The 21,639-nt window shown below is 43.3% G+C and overlaps 1 protein-coding gene across 1 annotated transcript in view; it reads right to left on the bottom strand.

Moving 5' to 3' along the window:
- brinp2 (bone morphogenetic protein/retinoic acid inducible neural-specific 2) overlaps positions 1–21,438 on the bottom strand; it is a 239,961-nt gene extending 218,523 nt beyond the window's left edge. The window contains exon 1 of the mRNA XM_069685311.1: positions 20,775–21,438. The gene's annotated coding sequence lies outside the window, so the exon portion shown is untranslated. The remainder of the gene's footprint in view (positions 1–20,774) is intronic.
- Between the last annotated feature and the right edge of the window lie 201 nt (positions 21,439–21,639).

Below are 21,639 nucleotides of genomic sequence, written 5' to 3'. Positions count from 1 at the left end.
TTTCCAATTACCTCACACGCTGTAATTCTCCGCTGCTGCACTTCAGGCTGGAAGTTATTAAAGAAACACGAGAGGGAGGGTTGATTCACAGGCTTTATTTTCTCATTCTGGGCCAGCAACAGGGTTTAATATGATATTGCTCTCAATCTTGGGAGCAAATCTTCTCTCTCATAAAAAATCAATACCTCTCCTCTTTTTTCCACGCTTTTAATTCTCTCGCCTTGTCTTCCTCTGCCGCGACCTCTGCTTCTCCCCTCCTTCATCCCATGGCCATCTTTCCAATCCAGAAGACAGAACAGCGATGTAACGTCCACGTGCTCGGAGGGGAACTCTCTCTCGGCAGTACAATCAGTGTTCGTGTGACCCTCCGCCCAGGCTGACCCTTCCTATCTCCTCCCTGAGTAATGGGCTCCGGACAGAGCTCTCCAGTGACCTGCAGGGTCCTCCAACCATCCCTCTCCTCTCTGACTCCCAACACCTTGCTCGCTCTCTCTCTGTGGCCAATTAAAAAGCAGCGACAGTCGTGACAGGGGCCCCGCTGGTGCGAGTGATTGGACGGAGCCCCAGTCTGCTCCCGTCCCCGCGGTGTGAGTCGGAGGCTCGTCCGTCTCCTTTGATCTCAGCTGACTTCCGCGTGTCCAATAAATCATTTTCTCAGTGAGCGGAGCCTCTCTGACAGAGGCAATCAAGAAATTCCACTTTATCTGCCGCTGATATCAAAGCCAGCTTTGCCGTTAAACATTAAATGGTGATTTTGAGATGACCCCGGGATAGGCCGGGGCCGCTCGCTGTGATTTATTGTGCACAATGTGTGAGAGAAGGGCCCACAGCACAGTGCAATCACACAGAGGAAAATACATTCAGCCACACCTGTGCCACCAAGATTAGATGTCATTTTACAGCACTTTCAGGGAATTCTAGATTATAGCCTCAATATTTCAGGCAATCCAACTGTAAGTATCCGGTACAGTAAAGAGTCAGCAGATCCGACAGAGGGAGCAGCTGGCCCGGGCTGCATCAGAGGCCTCGGTCACGTCACTCTGCTACGAGAGGAGATCAAACCGTCAGGGTGGAAGTATGGACGAAAAACTATCATGGATGACACATCAGAGAATTAACAGATTCATATTTTTGCCTGTTAATTTTCTGTGGATAAACTAATCAATTCATCATCTAGTCCTGTCAGCTCTGAGTGTTTCTACGGTGCCAAACCACAGAAAATGTGGCTTTTATTCGTCCTGATTGTTAAATAATCAGACATTTTCATTGGTAATACTTTCCACTGAATAAATAATCCTTTTAATTACAGCTGACGGTGCTTGTTGTAAATTGTTCCGAGAAGCCGGGACTTTATTTCTGGGAACACGCGTTACTTTAAATCCTTTTTATGAAGTCATTTGTAGTTCATGAGACAAACTTCTGACTCGCTTTTCATCACACTCACACAGCACGGCCAAGTATGCGTTTATTTACACATCAGCCTGCGACGTGAATACACGCTAAGAATAAAATGCAGCAACATGAGATTGAGACAGAAAAAGGACAGAAATCTGATCTCTTGATGTTGAGCAGGGCGGGTGTTTTCATCTCCAGATATCACACCGCTTCATTAAAATGTTTTGTTTTGCCTAAGCCCCGGGGCATTCGGGGCTTTTTTTAATGACAGTATTGTATAGGAAAATACAAAAGTGAAGAACAACTTATTATCATTTAAATTAATGCCATATAACTTTATTTAATGTAGAAAGTGAATTAGGATAGAAGAGAAGATTGTGACATTCACTGAAGACCCAAAATGATATGGATCGGGCGCATCGCGGTGTTCGATGTCTCAAACCACTACCCAGTGAGCACCAACCGGGATTTCTTCTTCTTTGTTTCTTAAAGATAATTTCTTTGGCCTTTCATGCTTTATTGAGAGAGGGCAGTGGATAGTGTCAGAAACAGGGGAAGAGAGTGGGGATGAGGGTGGGAGCCAAACCTGGGGCCGCCACATCGAGGACTACAGCCTAGGTATATGGCCGCCAATTTAACTGCTGAGCTAAACCAGAGCCCCAACCTGGATTTTTTTTTATTTCTTTAAGAATATTTTTTTTTGGCATTTTGCCTTTATTATACAGGACAGCTGAAGAGAGACAGGAAATGTGGGGAGTAGAGAGTGGGGGAAGACATGTACTAAATGGATCGGCAGACCGGGAGTCGAACCTGCGATCAGTGCGTCGAGGACTGTAGCTAAACCAACGCCGATTTTAACGTTGAAATTTGGTTGAAAACAAGGTGAAATCAGGTCAGAACGTCTAAGACCTTTTTCAACCGGCTAAAATACGGTTACGACGTCGTGCAACACATTTTGTTCATTGTAGCATTAAAAGGATGACGAAGGTGATGATTGTAGCGGCATTTCTCAAAAATAATTTTGCAGTGGTCGTTGAAATCTGGTCTACGTAAAGACGTAGTTTCAACGCATTTTATTTTTCATACAAAAATCATAAACACTGCGCTTTATGGGCTGTGTGACGTTAACAAGAAGGTTCAGAGACATCGTAAAGGGAGCAGTGTTAAACATTCTCCACAGAAAAATACAAAAGAACATATGCCCAGGTACTTCAGCTGTGCTGCTCTGACTGTGAAGGCTGAACGACCCCTGGATGCGGACGTAGTTCATTAACACCTGACTGAAACATATTAAACGAGAGAATTCTGTCGGGGAAAGGGGCAAGTTAACATTCTTTAGAGTCCTCTTTTCATGGCATGTAGGACAGAGAGTTGTGTGTTTTTTCCAGCCGGTTCACTTGATTCACGTACAGTATGTCCCCGCTGTAAATGGGTCTGAAAGTTCTGGGATGAAAGTGACCTAAGGCCACCTAACCTTTGGTGATCAGTGACAGGCTGAAACCGCTCAGGGTTTCTGGTGCAAAAGGACAACTCACAGAATTGTGGCTGGGATCAAGTCGAGTTGACACCATTTGAAAAGAGGAAATTGATCTATTTTTATTGTCTTGATGTTGAGTGTTTCTTCTTTGTCTTCTCCCGTTACCATGCATGTATTTGTATGCAGGCCCATGCAGGGACAGCTTCTGCACACTAGCTTAGGATATAAATGCTGTATTATGTGGCAGTGACCGACGCTGGGTACCTGAACTTTAAAAAGTAATAAAAAGAAATATGATTACACAAACTCCCAGTATGAATCACTAAGCACACACTGAAAGTTTTTCCATTTGTTTTCAAAAGTATCATCCAAAGGAATGCCTTTGTGTCCCAGGATGACACTTCAATTTAGAGAGATCAAATAAACTGAAAAAGAATCCGACACGATGCCCACAGCGAGAAATATCTTCTGCTAAAAAGACACTTAAATTAAAAGCACGTCGAGAAGCGAGCCACAAGCTTAGATCGCTCTCTGCTTACAACACCTCATCTGTGACCTCGCTATCCATCACATGGAATTCACACACGCATCAAAGTTTATTAAGCGGCCACCAGGTACAGCTGAGTGCACATGTACGCACTCACACAGGCATTTATGAGCTGCATGTGCTGCCGCTGGTGCTGACAGATGTAAACGCGTGTACGGATACGAGTGTATTTACAGAATAACACACACGTTCACGCGATTAAACACACCCAAACATGTAAGCCACATCCCGTACATCACCAGCGTCTCCATCTCCCTTCATGCTTGGATCTCTCCCAGTCAATAGCAGCAAATCCCCTCACAGCTTTTAATCAGATGGGCGACTATTGGAGCTTAGCTAATGAATGCACTGGGATAATATAATCTCAATAATCTCTATGAAGCCTCTAATTGAACCATATGCTAAATGTGATGTATGACTTCATTAAGAACTGATGTCTTCTTTTATGTGATGCTGTTAGTGACCTTGACTGGCTTAGTGCGTCACTGTGGAGGCAGAAGTCCAATCCTGTTAACGCTATTCAGCGGAGCTGGCACATCGCGGCTGACTGCAGGATCAGCGGAGACGCCAAGCTGAAAGCAACGCTTCAAACTTGGATCTACTTCTGAGACCAGGAGGAAGGAAAGTACAGAACAGAGGTTTCCTCTGCCGTCTGAACATAACGAGATTTACCTTCATGTGCTTGATGGCTTTCTGACCTCTTGACCTTGTTATCATATAATTGAATGAGATTAAATCATCTCTGTAAAGCACTGAAGGAAAATGTGTGAACTTCTAGGGTTCAGTTCCCAGTTTACATGCTTTGATCAATTAATTACAACTCATAGTTTGAAATGTTTATCGCAGCAGCAGAACAGAGCTTGTGTTTGGCGTCTCGGCGCCGACCTCATCGCTCCTCACAGATTTATTTTACATGCAAAGTGATGAGATGATATCTTAAACTCCCCTAGCTGGAGATCTGCAGGTGGATGTTGGGGTGGTGGTGGGGCTGAAAGAATTAGCGCAGTACTGGTGCAGGGCAGCGGTGGCTATTGACAGAGCAGAGGGAGAAACCGGAACAGCTAAAACAGACTGCCAGATTGGGAGGACGTGTTTGTCAGGTGATTGGTGAATGCATGTTAGTGTTGGGAATTACGGCTCCGTTATGACTCCGTTTCCAGAGCCGGCTCATCGTTCTTTTTCTTGTTTTTTATTTGGTTCTCACTTAAGCCCGCTCTCCAGGTAGAGAGCGGTCAGACTCGTGCATGTGCCTGCACTATATTCCCCTGTGTCAACACACACGCATATTTAAAAGTCTGCGCTTTTAAAATTGAAAAGGAAACAGCAGAAAAATGTAGGAACAGTTAATCAATTCTGTATGACTACAAAAAAACAACAAACTTGGAGGAGAGTTTTAATGTTGCTCACTGTTGGCATGGCGACACTAGGTCACGTGCAGCCGAGTTGCAGGTAAAAAGCTGCCTGTGGTAATTCAGCATAAAGGAGAGTGGATCTCGGGCGAGCAGTGAAAGTTGGGCACAACTATAAAAAGAACGGCTCTCACGTACGACTCGGTTCCCGTCGTTCGCACCAAAGAGCTGTTCAAAAGACTCGGATCGTTTGCGAACGTCACAACACGACTGCATCATCGTCAATGTGAAATCAGTGCAGCTCGAGTTGTCTGCCTGAACCGGCTCGCAGGCGTCGCTCCTGAAGGGAGGAAAGATTTCCTCACATTGGAGAAGCAATTTATCAAAAAACATTCAAGGGCATTTGTTCAGCCACAAAAAGAATGATAAATGTGCCTTTTATTTCAGAATTATCAATTAACTAACCCTGAAAATTATTCAATTTTCATGAATAGTTTACTAACATAGGGATAGCCTTGCATTCATGTCCAAAAAAATGAAAATAATAATAATAATTTTGTGTCTAATTTATGTCAATAAAATTTTGTTCTATAAGATAAGATGTGTAGTTGTGTTTCTTGTAATAACAGCAGTATAACAAAATAGCAATGGCTATGTAAACCTATTAACCTCTGTATTAATACAGTAGCTTAATCTTAGTTGATAACAATTGAGAATAAATAAAAATGTGTTTGCTACTTTATAACAAAGAGCACAGTGCTGTACCAATATATTTTAAAATGATAGAAACTCTTGTATCCTTTTAGGAAAAAAAATTAACTGTAAACCTTTTTTATTGCCCAAAAAATACGTTTTCTGAGTCTTGAGTGCTGCCTGCAGGTCCTCCTTTAAGACTGCACACAGCCCCAACAACCAGAGAGAGGCTGCTGCTCTTTAAACCTCATTCTTAAGACGAGCTGTAATGACTGAAGGTGACTCTGAGAAGTCAGTGTTAACCATAGACTGTGTATAAGAAGTGGACATGACTTCTGGATTCAAATGTGAAGCCAATGGGGAGGTGGCTTAAACCTGCATTCTTTCTAATGGCCAGCAGGGGGAGACTCCACAGGCTGCATGCAGAAGTATGACTGAGAGAAACAAGATAAGAAAATGACCTAACTTCACAGCTGATTTATTACCTCCATTAACACGTCTTCATTGAGGTTTCTGGTCTCAATCAGTAGTTTGAAGTCTTCTTCAATACAGCATGATTTTTATTTAAAATAAAATAATTAATACAGTCTCATTTAGAGTTAATCAAAGATAAAGCATTAGGTTCTATTTACCTGTCAATGACAATGTCATGACAAAAGCTGCCCGTCAACCACGATAGAGACGATGCATATGGTCACTTTGGTTCAGAAAAAAACACAATAAGGCAAATCCAATATACCGAACTCAAGGCTTCAAATGGGGGCTTCACAGATCCTCTAAGGTAGGTTGGCAGGGACGTGGATTTTAGAGATGGCAAGTGTTTTGGTTTCAGTTTGTACTACGCTTGTAGTCCAAGTAATATTGACCAATCACGTTTCAGCAGGCTGCGGCGTATACAGGAAAAACAGTCCGTGTGGAGATCAAAAGCAGGCGGAGCATAACACGTATTCTTCAGCGTCATCTGATGATGATTTACCGTCTTATTAATCTCTATAAACACACATCTGCATGCGAACAGCTAACAATCCTAAAACATAGTTTGAAATGTAAAAGAAACTTTCCCCCGTTGAAATTGTGGCCAGAACCCAGGGAAAAGGTGTCCCTGCTCGCCTTCATATAACTGTGGTGCACAGTAAGGGTGAGTGAATCGCAAAGAGTTGTAGATTATTGGCGAACACTCAGCTGACTGCTTAATTTAAGTGCTTTACTTTATGACAGTGTGATATGAAGCTAATCTAAACTGCAGGTCAATAACTCTTTCATATAGCTCTCTACTGTACATTTAAAGCGCTGTAGTCGGTCATGTATCTAAATTACACTTCTGCGCACTGAGACACAAGACTCGTTTCCTGAGCATTCACCATTGAGCCTTTAAGCGTGCTCTCCTCTGTCTGCAGCTGCTCTGCGCCGCTCTCCTACTGTAAAGGTCCCAAGTGTCAGCCTGTTTTTCTTGCCTCGTCTGCTTTATTATTTATACATATTGATTGAGATCAAAAGCCTCTCACTTATTTCACCCTTAAAGATAGCATGTGCGCACGCACACACACACACACACACACACACATCTTCTTTCCAAGCATTTACGTTCACAATATTCACTCCCTGGAATGAAAATCCATTTGTTCGACTTCAGCGTTGTCAAATGTGAAGTCATGTTCGCATGAGTGCTTTTCCAAAACCGCACGCATGAGTTAGTTCAAAGGCTCACGTTGGGCCAGTCAGCCAAAACGCGAAGAGTGGTTTATTAGGCTGCGTTTTGGAATGTCTCCTCATGAATAAAAAATCTTATCATGAATGCAAACGGAGCTGGAAAAGTTTTTACTTTGATAGTAAGCCAATAAATGTATCTTCAACGCATATATTAGCATGATTAGAGGCATGCTAACTTGGAACTAATCTCCTTCTATCAGTTAGTTAAGCATCACGTTTCCCTGTTTCAGCCACAGGAAGATGAACTATTGCATGTATGATATTTTGACCGGTCATTGTAATAAACAAAAATCTGTACATTTTAATACTTAATACTGTAATACATAAACATACTCTGCTGCATAGTGATGTTCTTCTAAAGCTGCACAAGGCTTGTATAAAATAACTACACTCTGCCAATCAAATGTATCAGGAAGTGTAGCTGCAGGACGAGCTTACATTTGCTTCACTATGGTGACTCTCCTCCTCCTCCTCCACTGCTACAAGACACAAGAAGAGCTGTTGTCACCTGACGTTATCTCTGCTTCCTGAACTTTTTCAAAACAATTTGTTGTCGTCAAAGATTTTTTTTGCTACTAGAGGCAGAACAAGTCCATCACAAGCTGACAGACACAGGCCTGACAAAGTGTCACTACAGTGTCATCAATTTCTTATTTATAAGTCGTGCTAACACAGCAAACGTAGCCGTCATTGTGATGGCCACTTGGGGACAGTAGGGTTTAATATTTTTCTGCTATTACACCATAATGTAGATTAATGTAATCCTCAGGCATCTCTTTCAGATAAACAGATGAAAGAGACATGATTGCTATGGAAGCCCTGAACGGACATGCATCCATAAATTTTCTTAAAGTAATTTCTGGTTGTTTACTTGAGATGTTTACCTATTTATTTATTTACTTATTTACTAGCACCACGGTAACGACAGATGATCATAACTGGTATCCCCAGAGCTGCAAAAGCACAGAAAAAACATGGGTTGACTTACCTCATTAGAGTGGGCAATGGCAGTATGGCATGTCCTGGTCTCTAATATCACAGTTATAATGAAAAAAATAGCTTCGTTATCCCGAGATAACGAGATAAATCTTGACAGTAAATAAAATGTGTGGATGCGTGTTTGCTTAGGGCTTCCGTAGTTTCTGGACTTTAGCTCTCTTCAAGTTTTTATAGTTTGCATATTAGCAGAAGATACACCCAAAGATTACACCTCCAGTCTTTTTGGCTGCTTCCTCGTCTTAAGCTATGACAACCAGCTAGCTGCCAACTTCGTCTGTAAGCTGTTCGGCGTGGAACTAGTGCTGTGGGTTTATCAGAGCCTCTTTTTTTTGCAGAAAACTGCAGCTCTGTGAATGACCTCTTTGGCTTCATGTCTTCGCACTTGACAAGCTTTATCCTTTCTGTACTTCTTGACCTTCTGAGGCCTCCTGTCAGCTTCTGTTCACTTTGAAAAACCAATGAAAGTAGGAGTTATCTTCTTTTTCTAAGTGTCATCTATATTTTTCTCTCACACATCTCGACTCTGCCCCCTTTCACCTGTGTCACCACGACGGCCTGCTCTTCCTGTCGAGGCTGCAGTGACGATGGCTATTATCACGTCTTCCGAGATGTTCTCGGCAGTCTGTTGGGCTGATGTCGTGTCCTGATGGGCGTTAATAAGTGCATCCAACCCTTCCACTTCATTCCACTTTGAAGCAACCCACTCGGTCTGAAGGGAATAAGGCCGATGTTTGTCTGTACAATGTATTCCAGGGGCCAACGAGCATCTAACTGATGTGGGAGACAAGGTGCAGCAGCGCTGTTTCACTTGATGTTTTCCTTTTTGCACGGTTGGCAAATTCTCTGCCCTTCATGCACGATGTGAAACAGCATGGATATAAAGTTTTGTGTATGTTGCCATCCTCTCACTTCCTCCATCTTCACACTCTCCTTCCTCCTCCTATCAAACTCCCTCCAAAGAGCAGCGAATGAATGCTTGCGCAAGCACCGAGCACATGAATGCCGATAAAAGTGGGTCAGGAAAGTACAATTGGTACATTTCTGCAGCATAACCTGTTTGGCTTAAAGCAGCTTGTGTGTAAGTGTGTGTGTGTGAGAGAGAGAGGGGTTTGTGTTGGTGGTTAAATCTCCTTCAACAGCAACAGAAAAAATCAATGGCGAGAGTTTGGATGTCAGAGCCAATGAATGGGGATGATAGAGCTCAATATTCAGATCAATGCTGCGACTTATAATCATTGTATTTCTCGCTACTAAATGTCTCTCCTAATCATTATCAGGAAGTGGAGGAGAGGCAGGAGAGGAGGAGGAGAAGGTGAGGGAAAGAGAATAACATTCAGTCATCAGAAGCTGTAGTGCAGGATAAGCTATGAATAATGCACCGCCTTAGCACGGAGAGAGTTTGGTGCTCCTTAATGTGCTTTCTTCCAGCGCCTGACAGGGTCCTGCATGACAAGTTTTAGACTCAACATCACTTAAACATGAATTTAGAGCAACAATGCACTACATTTTTATGCAAATGCAGGTCCATTTGGGGATTTTCTTTTACTGACAGATACAGGAAAACACTAATGGAATCCTTGAGGGCTTTTGCTTTAGTAAACACGGCTGTATGGTAATGTATGTGTGATGTGCTTGCTGCTTGACGTCAACAGAGCTTTGCACGTCGGGGATGAAGAGGAGGATAGGTTGGTGTGTAAAAAGCGGCACCTTCAGAAAGTTTTATTAAAAGATAGAGTAAGTAAAAACAGTGTACCTCTGTGCACAGTTATCCCTGTTTGAACACTTGCCTCTGGCCCTTCAGTAACAGCAGACTTTTGCTCCCCCTTTAGACAGGAATCTGACGGACAGATCAGAAAGGAAGCACTGTAGAAGTGCTGTGCATGACAGATACCCCATTTCATCTTAGGCGGATCAGATAGCTTGCTGATACCAACAAAAAGCCAAGTGCAAATGCAAACAAGAACCGCAGGGACAGATGGCCAGGTACGTAATTTCCAGTAGGTTTAATGTGCAGTGATTATGTGTGAAAGAGCAGCTTTTAGACAGCTTTTTTCCTCAAGTTCTGCATGTGTTGGAAGTCTACAAACAGCTTCAGGTGCGTTACCAGCTGCCTCTGGACTGGAGTAAATGTCTCTGTATGCTTCAAACAAAGTCGGACCTCATTGGCAAAGGTGTGTATACTTTTACCCTCTATACCAGGACCACTGCTTGGCTGCATCCCACTGCCTCCCAATGTCTTCCATCCATCCGTCCATTATCGATATCGCTTATCCTGTTCAGGGTCACGGGGTGCAGGAGCCAATCCCAGCTGTCACTGGGCGAGAGGCGGTGTACACCCTGGACTGATCGCCAGTCAATCACAGGGCTGACACAGAGACAGACAACCTTTTCACGCTCACACCCACACCTACGAGCATTTCAGAGTCAACCTAACAAGCATGTCTTTGGACTGTGGGAGGAAGCCGGCTTACTCGGAGGGAGCCCACGCATGCACGGGGGAGAACATGCCAACTCCACACAGAAAGGCCCGCTTCATCCGAAACCACGACTCGAGCTAGCAACCTTCTAGCTGTGAGGCGATGTGCTAACCACCTTGCAGCCCCCTCGCATGTCTTGGAAAAATAATTTGCATCTTTTGTAAGCCCGATCAGGCTCAACGCCATGAATTGTACAAAGAGACAACAGTGCATGGTTTCTGAAAAGGCAATCTTTAAAGGCTCTTGGTTGCACCGACTAAAATTGACATGACAGTTGGTGAGAAGAACGAAAGCTTCCACACCAATCACTGCATAAAGTCGGCATAACCTGGCTCAAACTATTCAGGCCTTTAGACCTGGAGGCCCAGATAAAACAACAGTTGCTATTGTGAGATGATTACATCTGTAGTCAGATATGATTTAACTCCCTTTTTCTATATGACTATGATTGTATGGAAATGTTTTCAATAAAAACTTGAATATTAAATGTACTTGCACATTGACAAATGTAAATCTGTAAATCCAATACAGCAGTTCAGCTCATTCAATTGCAATATAGCAAACGGAGACATTAAAGCTTATCCTGGTATATACATATTAGAACCAGCTCAGACGGCTGACATACTTGTATAATCTCATGGTAAACACTGTCATATCTCCAACATATGGCTGCATTGTGCTGTAAAAAATGTATATATTTTTTAATCCAGATTGGTATGCATTTATTTTCCAATGTAAAAACTTGTCATCAAACCTGTGCTGATCTCATGATGGCACAAAACCAACTTTCCTCGAGGCATTTCAGTGCAACACCATTCTTTGACAGGCTTAGAGTCTTTACTATTACTTCAGTGATATAACTGTGAGAATGAAGTCTTCATTTTGCAAACATTTTGCACTTGACCTTCCTGAAATAAGTGTCGGCAAAACAATTTCCTCAGTCCTTACGGGAAAGACGGACCAATCCCTCAACTGATTTTGCAAAGAAAACCTCATTAATGAGACATTTTTCTGCTCAACTCAACAGCTTAGTCCGTAAGAATATTTGGAAGCAGCTTAAAAAAAAATCCACTGTGGATTAAATAAAAAAAGAAAGCTGCAGCGTTTCCTGTGCTAGTAAAAAAGGGTATTAAAAATTACCCACCCACACACACAACAGGCAGACAAATGCCCCATCATGCTCATCCACCCCCTGTGTAGATTGAAATGTCAGCAGGGTTTTGGACGGATACACTCCTTGTAGGAGCCCAGCTCAGGATTAATGTACATATGGAAAACAATGAAGCGTTCAGACCGCTCGCTCAGGCCAATTCTCCTCCTACTACAGCTGCAGTGGGATGCATGTGGCTTCTCCTTAAGAAGAGACGAGAGCTTTGATGTACAAAGAGAAGGGGAGATGGGGGCCGAGAGGACGGAGAAACAGAGAGTTTAACTGCCTTTCATGTCCCTCCCTCCCTACACTCCAACGCTCCCCTGTTTTGTCTTAAACAAGCCACAGAAGCCGGGAAAATCTCCAAGGTTTGCAGCGATAGGCGTGTCAGCGCTGCAGTGGTGGTGGTGGTGGTTAGGGCTATTGTTTCATCTTTTTTTTTTTTGTTTCCCCCAGAGGTACAGTTTCTAATGACTGGCACAAAAACAAGGGAGATAAAGAAAATCGCAATCTCTTATAGAAAGAAGCAAAGGGAGCTCAGTGTGAGAGCTGCTGGCAGCCATAATTTATAGGTCGACTAAAAAAAGGCTTGTTCATTTACAATACAGCTGCACACAATCAGAGTTTTATCTAACTTTCTATCAAAGAACAGGGATGATTAGATTAACAAATAGATTGATCGCTGTAAAGATAACAGACATCTATTTGTGATAGTGGATGAACGTAACTGTGATTTCAAATTAAACACGTTTAAGGGCCGAATATTTGTGTGTAGTCAAATCATGTTACAGCCAATTTGGGTTCTGGGAAACAGGAATAACCCCTGGCTATGTCTAGCCAAACACAATACCCATCACAGCTTCCTAAATCACTAAAGGGTTTTATTTTGTTTTTTTTACCAACACTACAAATACCGCACGCATCCTTAAATGGCAAATGTGAGTCATCAGTGTGAGATCTCACTCCTGCTCTTATACTAATCAGAATTAAACACTTTATTTATATAACGCTTCTAAAAACAAGAGTGACAAAAGTGTTTGACGAAGCAAAAACGTGAAACCTCGTGCGTCTAAAGGGAGCATTTCCTGTTAGCCAGGTTCCAAAATCTGAGGGGAAAGCCAGAAACCAGAAAGTTGGAGGCAGTGGGGGTAGGAAAGTAAGCGCCCACCAAGCGCCATCTTTAATTTCCTTGGACCCTCACCTCAACATCGAAAAACATGCAACAAATTTGGAACATTTAGAGAAAACATAACGGCGGTAAAAACAAACCTCTCTTTAATTATGAATTAAAGTAACAGTTGTGAAGTCATCAGATACACTCACTATTTCTCGGCCCTCAGTGTGAGGTGATGTTTGACGAACCACGAAAAGGCTCCATCTCTGTGGATGCTGATGGACTTGATCACCACAATATAGAATAACAATATAATCAAGATGAATGTCAGTTAAATCAGATTATATTGAAAGCGGTATGAGATCACATGATGCCTGAGTTGCATTGGAGAAAATGTTATCATCTTATGAGGCGGTGTTTTTGTGTAAGTGGAAAAGCTGCAGTGCTGATCAGTATGACAGACAGGCAGTCAGACATCTGCTGAACCATGGGGGTGGCAGGATCAGCACCTTGGACAGCGAAGCAATAAAAAGGAAGATAATCTTCCGCTGCATTTTATAGAAACATTTTCTTTTAAGGGAAGACATGTTAATTATTTATGGAGTCATGTTTGTTTTTATATAAGCGGTTAGGACTGAAACCTTGAATCTGACAGACTCCTACAGTCGGTGTGGGAACAGTGTGTTTGTGAACCTGCAGCAGGTTCAGTCACGACGCAGCAAAGAGAAGATACAGCTTACTGCTCCAGTTTATATCCCACAGGAGGCGCGTGTGCTCGCATCAGCTTCAGCAAACCATATTATTATAGATACTGTACATCCATCAATCAATAATCAATTACTTCAGTAGCATGAACATTTGAAAAGTTCCTGAGCAATGTGCCGCTGGAAATATTACTTAAAAGATTTTTCACCACATACATACTGAACATAAAATGTCGGTCGATCAATACTTGTGGGTTGGCAGGTGAAGCTTCCTACATGGTTCACAAGATGATGAGAAGCTTATAAATACATTTTAGTCATAGAGAAGAGCAGATATGCACAAACACCTCTGTGAAAGTGTTTGAACTAAAACTGAACATAAGAAACTTCATGATGATAGAGTTATCACCGGGTTTGTGCTTGCACCTTGTGCCCGCAAGCATTCAGAAAATGAAGATTTGTACATTAATTAAAGACATTAAAAAACTCGTTATTATGGGCATTTTGTTTGCGGTCACTTTTCTTTAATTATAGAGATTTTATCATTTATTTTTAAAGTCTGTTTTTATTCTTTACATAACAAAATTTGAATGTAAAAGTCCAACTTAATTTAAAGACAGTCGCTTAACAAAGCCTCATTACCTTCCAGCCAATCACATGACAGTTAGGGCTTTATATCACTGTAGCGTCCAATAGGTGGTAAAAAAAACTAAAACTGTTGCTTGAAACCTTTCAGAAAGCTGCCGATTATCTTTTTCAATAGTCTTTGAGGATAATCAAAAGAGCCAATCACACCATCCAGCAAACAAAGACCTCATCTTCATAGTGCTTTTGTTGCCAAATTAGATTGCCAAAAACACAAACCAGAGACATGAAATCACTGCATAAAGAGATCAAAGTAGCTCATCCTCTGTTTGAGCTTTAAATTATGAAGGTTTGGCATTTTACAGAGTCTTTAATTTAATAGGTTTATTTGCCTTCTTGCCAAGTGTGAAATACAGAAATCGATAACACTGTCATGTTGGTTCAATTAGCTTAGCACAAAGACGGAAAACAGTGGGGAAGAGCTGTCGTGGCTTTGTCTATCTGCACGTTTCCTGCATTTTATGACAACAACCGATCAGCCATAACATTATGACCGCTGACAGGTGAAGAGAATAACATTGATTATCTTGTTACAATGACACCTGTCAGTTGGTGGGATATGTCAGGCAGCAAGTGAACATTTCATCCTCGGAGGTGATGTGTTGGAAGCAGGAAAAATGGGCAAGTGTCAGGATGTGAGCGACTTTTGACAAGGGCCAAATTGTGATGGCTAGAGGACTGAGTCAGAGCATCTCCAAAACTACAGCTTTTGTGTGGTGTTCCCGGTCTGCAGTGGTCAGGACCAAAAGTGGTCCAAAGAAGGAAAACCGGTGAACCGGGTGGTTGGCGGCCAAGGCTCATTGATGCGTGTTGAAAGCGAAGGCTGACCCGTGTGGTCCGATCCAACAGAAGAGCTACTGTAGGTCAAATTGCTTGAAAAGTTAATGCTGGTTCGGATGGAAAGGTGTCCGAACACACAGTGCATCACAGTTTGTGGCGTATGGGGCTGCTTAGTAGCAGACTGGTCAGGGTGCCCATGCTGACCCCACCCACTGCTGAACTGAACTGGATCATGGAGCAATGTAAGAAGGTGGCCTATTCTGATGAGTCACGTGGTTTGCCGGGTGCATGTGCGTCTCTTACCTGGGGAAGACATGGCACCAGGATGCACTATGGGAAGAAGGCAAACCAGCAGAAGCAGTGTGCTGCTGGGAAACCTCGGGTCCTGCCAGTCATGTGGATGACCTACCTAAACATTGTTGCAGACCAAGTACACCCCTTCATGGAAACGGTACTCCCTAATGGCAGTGGCCTCTTTCAGCAGGATAATGTGCACTACCAGACTGCAAAAAGTGTTCAGGGATGGTTTGAGGAACACGACGAGTTCAAGGTGTTGACTTGGCCTCCGAATTCCCCAGATTTCAGTCCCATCGAGCATCTGTAGGATGTGCTGGAAGTCCGATCCATGGAGGCCCCACCTCACACCTTACAGGACTTAGAGTATCTGCTGCAAACGTCTTGGTGCCTGATACCTCAGAACACCTAGTTCTGGAGTCCATGCTTTGACAGGTCAGGGCTTTTTCGGCGGCAAAAGGGGGACCCACACTATATTAGGCAGGCGGTCATAACGTCATGGCTGATCGGTATATATCAGCTACTGTCAGCCTGTCCTCATCATTTTTTTTTGAGATACAAATTCCCTTAACTTACTATGAGCAATACAACCTACTGCTAAACATAGCTGGGTAAAAGATGGATGGATTGTATAGACCAACCTGTTCCAATAGAAACACATTGAAGCACCATGACCTCTTAACACTGCATTTCTGATGGTGTCATGTTTACGTGTTTGCTGAAACAGAAACAAAGCCAATGGAAAGCACACTTGGGAGCGGGAGAGAGCCTTTCTAACAGGTGGTACATGTAAGAAAATACACCAGGAGAGTTGTGTTGACGTTTGTGTGAAAGTTCTTTGTGTGTTTCATCCATTGCCCCCGACCCTGAGCTTGTTGCTCTGGTGCAACATCACCAGACTTTCTAGGGCCTTTGTGTGTCGTGAAGTAAAATATTATCCTCATTTACTTCTACTGACTTTGTCTTTTTAGTGGCAACACTTACTTTAAATGTTTTATTTTCCACCATCAAGACATCTCACATATTTCTGAGACCACACTGACCCGCACTCACCACAGTGAGAGCTGCCTTTGTGTATTTGTGTTGCAGTTATACAGCCTGACTTGAACTTTAAAAACCTGTATACCACATATTGAAAGGACAAGCTCACAATACTGAGAGATGAGACCCTTATGCGAACGTGAAAGCCCGCTATTGTGCATCAATCGTTGAATCGGCTGCATTTTCAACATCTCCCCATGTCCTTGCAGTTTGAAGGGCACAGCCGTATCGTATGCACGGGTAAATATCTGAAGAGCATACACGCCGACTACATGCATTTACATTTATATACATGCATTTAGCTGATGCACTTCCCTGCACACTGACTCACAATGAGAGCAACAGTGGGCCCAGCTCCGATTGTTAGATCGCTTATACAGCAGAGCAAGAGGTCAGAGACAGAGGATCCTGAAAATATGCGACCTTGGGTGATGGTGAAAGAGAGACTGGGAGGGAAAATAAGTGGGAGAAATAAGAGCTAATAAGAGAGGTCAAATGGATTTTTCTCTTACAGAGGAACTCTGAAGCAGGGACATACATTTTCTGTCACTGAATATGCTCTCACAGGAGCTTTGCAATCGTACACCATTTCACTTTATTTTTGGGACGGGAAATTGTCACGCGCTGTCTCCAGGAGATGTGGCTGAATTCTGCACCTTTTTGGTTTAAAGGGAAAAAATAAAAACCTTGTACTTGAAAGACAAAGGTATCTACCAAACACAGATACCACCTCGCTATGAAAACATTTCCAGTGAGAAAGCCAGAAATACCCACAGAATTATACCGTACTGCCTCGGTGGGGATAAACAAACTGACATCTTTAAGAGGTCTTATCTGGAGTTGTTAGCTGAAATGTGTCTGTTGAGGATCGTCTATTTCAGCTGAGGGACGATATGAGCATGAAAACCAATCCATACAGAAGACTGTACTTTTATGCATCGATTTAAATGGTTACAAAAGTACAGAGTGGGGACCACTCGGGCCCTCAGATGGATTCCAAAGGGTCCAAAAAACTAAGAAGCGATTTAATATTGTTGTTACTCCATTGCTTTGTTGAGAGGTTGCATACAGGTGATCGAATCATAGGCTTTATTGCACCTGCTGTGTTTTTCAATCCAAGATAAATGCGAGCCAAGACAAAGTGCAACAAAAGCCACATCAGAAATTCCCTCATAGTGTTCCCTATTCAGTGTTGCCTCATGCCGTCTGATGTCACATGAAAGGACGCTCAGTGATTAAATAAACATGCAAGACACAATGCAAATGAACATTCTGAGAGGCTGGGGGAAATATGAATGGAAAAAAAGTCTCCAAATGCAGATCACCCTGCAATCACAATAGTTACTTTTTCTCCATTTTGAAGGTATATAAAGTTGCCATTACTTTGTAGTGTGTTTGCTCCTTTTGACTTTTACCCAAACTGTAACTGTAGCCCCCCTTTTTAAAAGATATCTTCAGATAAAGTGAAATATAGACAATTATTATTATCAACAAATCCTATAAAAAAAACATCATTAGGTCCTGTGTCCACACAGCGCCTTTTTCTGGCAGAAAACCGCTTGCAGGGCGCTGGGTTTTGTTTCTATGACAACAAGTTTAAGCTAACAACAAGCTTACAACGCGTAAAAGTACAACTCTTACCAGCAACAATTAGTGTCCGGCCGATCTGCTCCCGCTAATGGGCTGTCTCTACTGTGACACTGTTTGTTTGTCATATACAGCTCCGCATAGACAGAAACGGGCCAAAACAAGTCGCTCCTCCGTGTTTGGTGGTAACCAGGGTGATGAGTGGCGCCCCGTCTGATTGGTTGCCTGAAAAAAACGTTAACGGCACCAGCGCCTTTCTGAAAAGTTCAGAGATTCTCAGCTCGGAGCGCTCGCTGCACAAACAAGGCAGAGCGCTCTGAAGCTTCTCCAGGCGGCTGCGTACGCTCTGTCCTCATTGGGAACAACTAAAAAAGACGCTGGCGCTCAGAAAAGAACGACACGGGGCCTTACGTTACAAAAAGGCTCAGTTACTTTTCAAACCACTGGACACTGTTCTTTAAGCAAAACTCCAACAAGAGGAAAGAGTGCATTTTGTGTGGACTATTTTAAGCTGTGGATTAATCCACATTTGGTGGCTATTTGGGGCAGCAGGAGGGTGTAGATGGGACGGAGTCAAAATAAACTAGTGTCTGCATTCATGCTGAAGAAGGAACATGTCACCCAGTGCAACAGCTCGCCTCATTGATGTGTTCTTCAGAAACAGTTGAGCTCTGTGGCTCAGGGGAATAACATATATAACGCTCTGATACGACCGACACAACTCTAGTGAGTAGATACATTCTAGTTGCGTCTTTTCATTTGAGAACTTCGCAGGTCGTGAGCTTAAACCTCTTCTATGAGTCATGAGTATATAATTGAAAGAGCATGCTCCTTGCTGTCAAGGCAAGGTGAAGTCAAAGCTTTGCCTATTCAGTCTAATCAGGTTTAGAAGCTATTATCCAGTGTAGGAACACGCTGTTTTTCTTCCAGTAATTCAGTAATATAATGATCAGTGAAATGGCAGTTTTTGTTCTGCGTGTGTGAACAGTTTTGTTGAATGAATTCATCGCATCGAACAGTTTGATTATTCTAAACGTGTAACTTAAGCCTTTAGCTTCCACGTTCACTGTCATACAAAATACTCATGTTAAAAGGTGCATGTCTGCATGTCGCCTCACGGCTGATTTTAGTCAAGCATGAGAAAATAAATCCATTACCATCATCTCCTTTTAGTTTTGCAGAATCCTTATATTTCACAGAGCGACTGTAGTTTTCAGACAGACTGACAGAAAGGGTCAAACAAAAGGCTTCTACTTGTTGCAATGGGGAAATGCAGCATCCAGCACTTCTTGGATTTTGACACAAACAAGTGAAAATGTTTACCTCTGCTGCATCGATTTCTGCATCGTTCTCTCTCTCTCTCTCGCAAGTCCCCCAACTGTGGAAGTGTTTCACTAAACTGCTTGAGGACCCGTTTAATATCATGATATTGATTTCAGCCGCATCATCCAGCCTTAGTCGCACATATCTAAATCACAGGGGAGGCTCGATGTGGAGAAGTTTTGGAGCTCTTGCTTTGACCAGATACATAAACATTTTAATAAGTGGCTGCAGTTCTGTCTGTTTGTGTGTTTGTATTGTCAAACTCCCACCTTTAATGGACACATTCTAAACAGCAAGCACTAAACGCTGCATTGATTGTTCAACGTTTCCTTTCACTGCCATTTCGATGTCTGCACGGATATACGCTCACACTGCTATTATATCACATGTCATTAATGCTCTGTGTGCCGTGCGCTCAGCCTTTTATTTACACATGCTCCACTGTGTGACAGAAATGTCCACATTGTCAGCATGTTTCCCTTCCATTTACAAGTAGATGCTGGATGCAGAGTGTGGGCGTATTGGAATGATTTGAGTTGGGTTTTGACTTATTTTTTTCTCTCTTTCTCCCTCCTCCACGATCTGTTTGACAAGCCCTCTCTCCCGCTCCGGGTCTCTGGCAGTGGCAGTGGGTGTTAAGTCTAAATGTGAGGCAGCAGCTCCGCTTCCTCTCTTCTCCGGGGGATTTCTTATGGCCACATACAGGAGCCTCGACAAAGTAGCTGACAGGTAAATGTTGTGCTTACATGGTTCAGAGAATTTGTGAGAAATTGTGCGGTGCGGAGCAGGCATTCAGGGTGACTGATGGAGCAACAATATCTCACACACACACACACACACAGGCTGAGAGAGACACATAAAGATGCAGGCAGGAAGGTATTCATACACACACACACAAACACACACATTGATGAAGCAAAGCAGAGGTTGAATGACAAGTCAGACTAAGCTCCAGTTTTTATGTAAAATGATATGGCAGGAGTAGATACACACACACACACACACACACACATTTCCACAGCATGGTCAGAGTGTAGTGCTGCATGTTCAGGTATTTAATCAGACACACAATGTGCACTGAAACTGTATGAAACGGCAGCTCGGGACCCCAAACCCACGTGTGACCCCTGATGTTTATTTTCATGTGCACCCTTTTTACACTACATCCGTTCTTTTGCTCAATCGTTGACGCCAAACAACATTTCTACGGACGTCCGTGCAGGTGATTAAACAACCCAATGAGCCCACAATCCAGTTCATCTAAATGCAGCTCTCCTTCCTCACCCTCTGCTTATCGATCATGCGTCACGATTTGAGCGCTGTCACACTGCAACTGAACATCCCAACCCGCGTTTACTGTGCTGTGCGTTATCAGCAGGGAGAGTGCGCTGCGCGTAAAAAAAAACGCACAGCGCCGATACCCGCACATCCCCCGTTATCTTTTTTAAATTCTCTGAGCGTGAACACGCACAAACACGCGCAAACTCACCCAGGGTGTGAACGCAGGTTCTCCCCGTGCGTCTCTTGATGTGCGTCCGTGTATCCAGTAAAAAGAGGTGGGAAAGCCCGAGCAGCAAAGGCGCTAAAGAACTAGTTGACGGCAGCCAAACGCCACCGACTTCCCTCCTTTCTCTTCTTCTTTTTCTCCGCTGTACTCTCCTTCTCTCTCTGCTCACTCACTCTTCCCCTCTTCCCTGGGGCAGGGTGAGCAGCGGCTGTAATAATCCAGACATTGTCCTCTTCATAAATAAGCGAATTCAAAACACAGCGACGTGATGGAAAGCCTCCGTTTCCCTTCACAAGACACAAGTTTGAGTTCAGATGAATTCACTGATTGGAGAAGCTGTCCAGTGTAATCCGCGTTTAGAAACAGTTTCAGGGATCAGTCCGCGAATTTAAAAAGCTCCGAGTCGATTTTGAGTTAATCTGATGTTGAAATGTGACTGCAGACGTAGTAAGAGCAGAGAAAGTTTGCTTTCAGAGTGACTGAAAACCAGGTAAAACCTGGCGAGAAAAGGAGGAATAATCCAAGGCTGAGATCTTCTCTTACTTCCCTCTCCGGACCAATAAAAGTCTCCCTTCAGAGGGATTGTAGCGCACCTGCGGCCGGAGCGGAGACGCGCAGGTATCCACAACCCGAGCACCCTCCTCCCCTCTTTACTGTGTGTTTTATTCCACGTTTTATTCCCGGTCTGCTGAGTCTCTCTGCGCCACGGTCATCACTCAGTGTCAAGCCTGGCGTTGTTTCTCCAAGTAGCTCAGGAAAGCGTCTCTTTTCACCAGCGCTCTCTCCCCCTCTCTCTCCTCTACGAGCTCCGTCCATCCTACTGTTGTGAAACCACGCCTCCCTCGGC

This window comes from Semicossyphus pulcher, unplaced genomic scaffold, assembly GCF_022749685.1.
Source record: "Semicossyphus pulcher isolate SPU_LCO1_2020_fin unplaced genomic scaffold, fSemPul1.0.p SCAF_7, whole genome shotgun sequence".
NCBI lineage: Eukaryota > Metazoa > Chordata > Actinopteri > Labriformes > Labridae > Semicossyphus > Semicossyphus pulcher.
The sequence above is the reverse complement of the archived record's forward strand: the minus strand, read 5'-3'. Positions and strand labels throughout refer to the sequence as shown.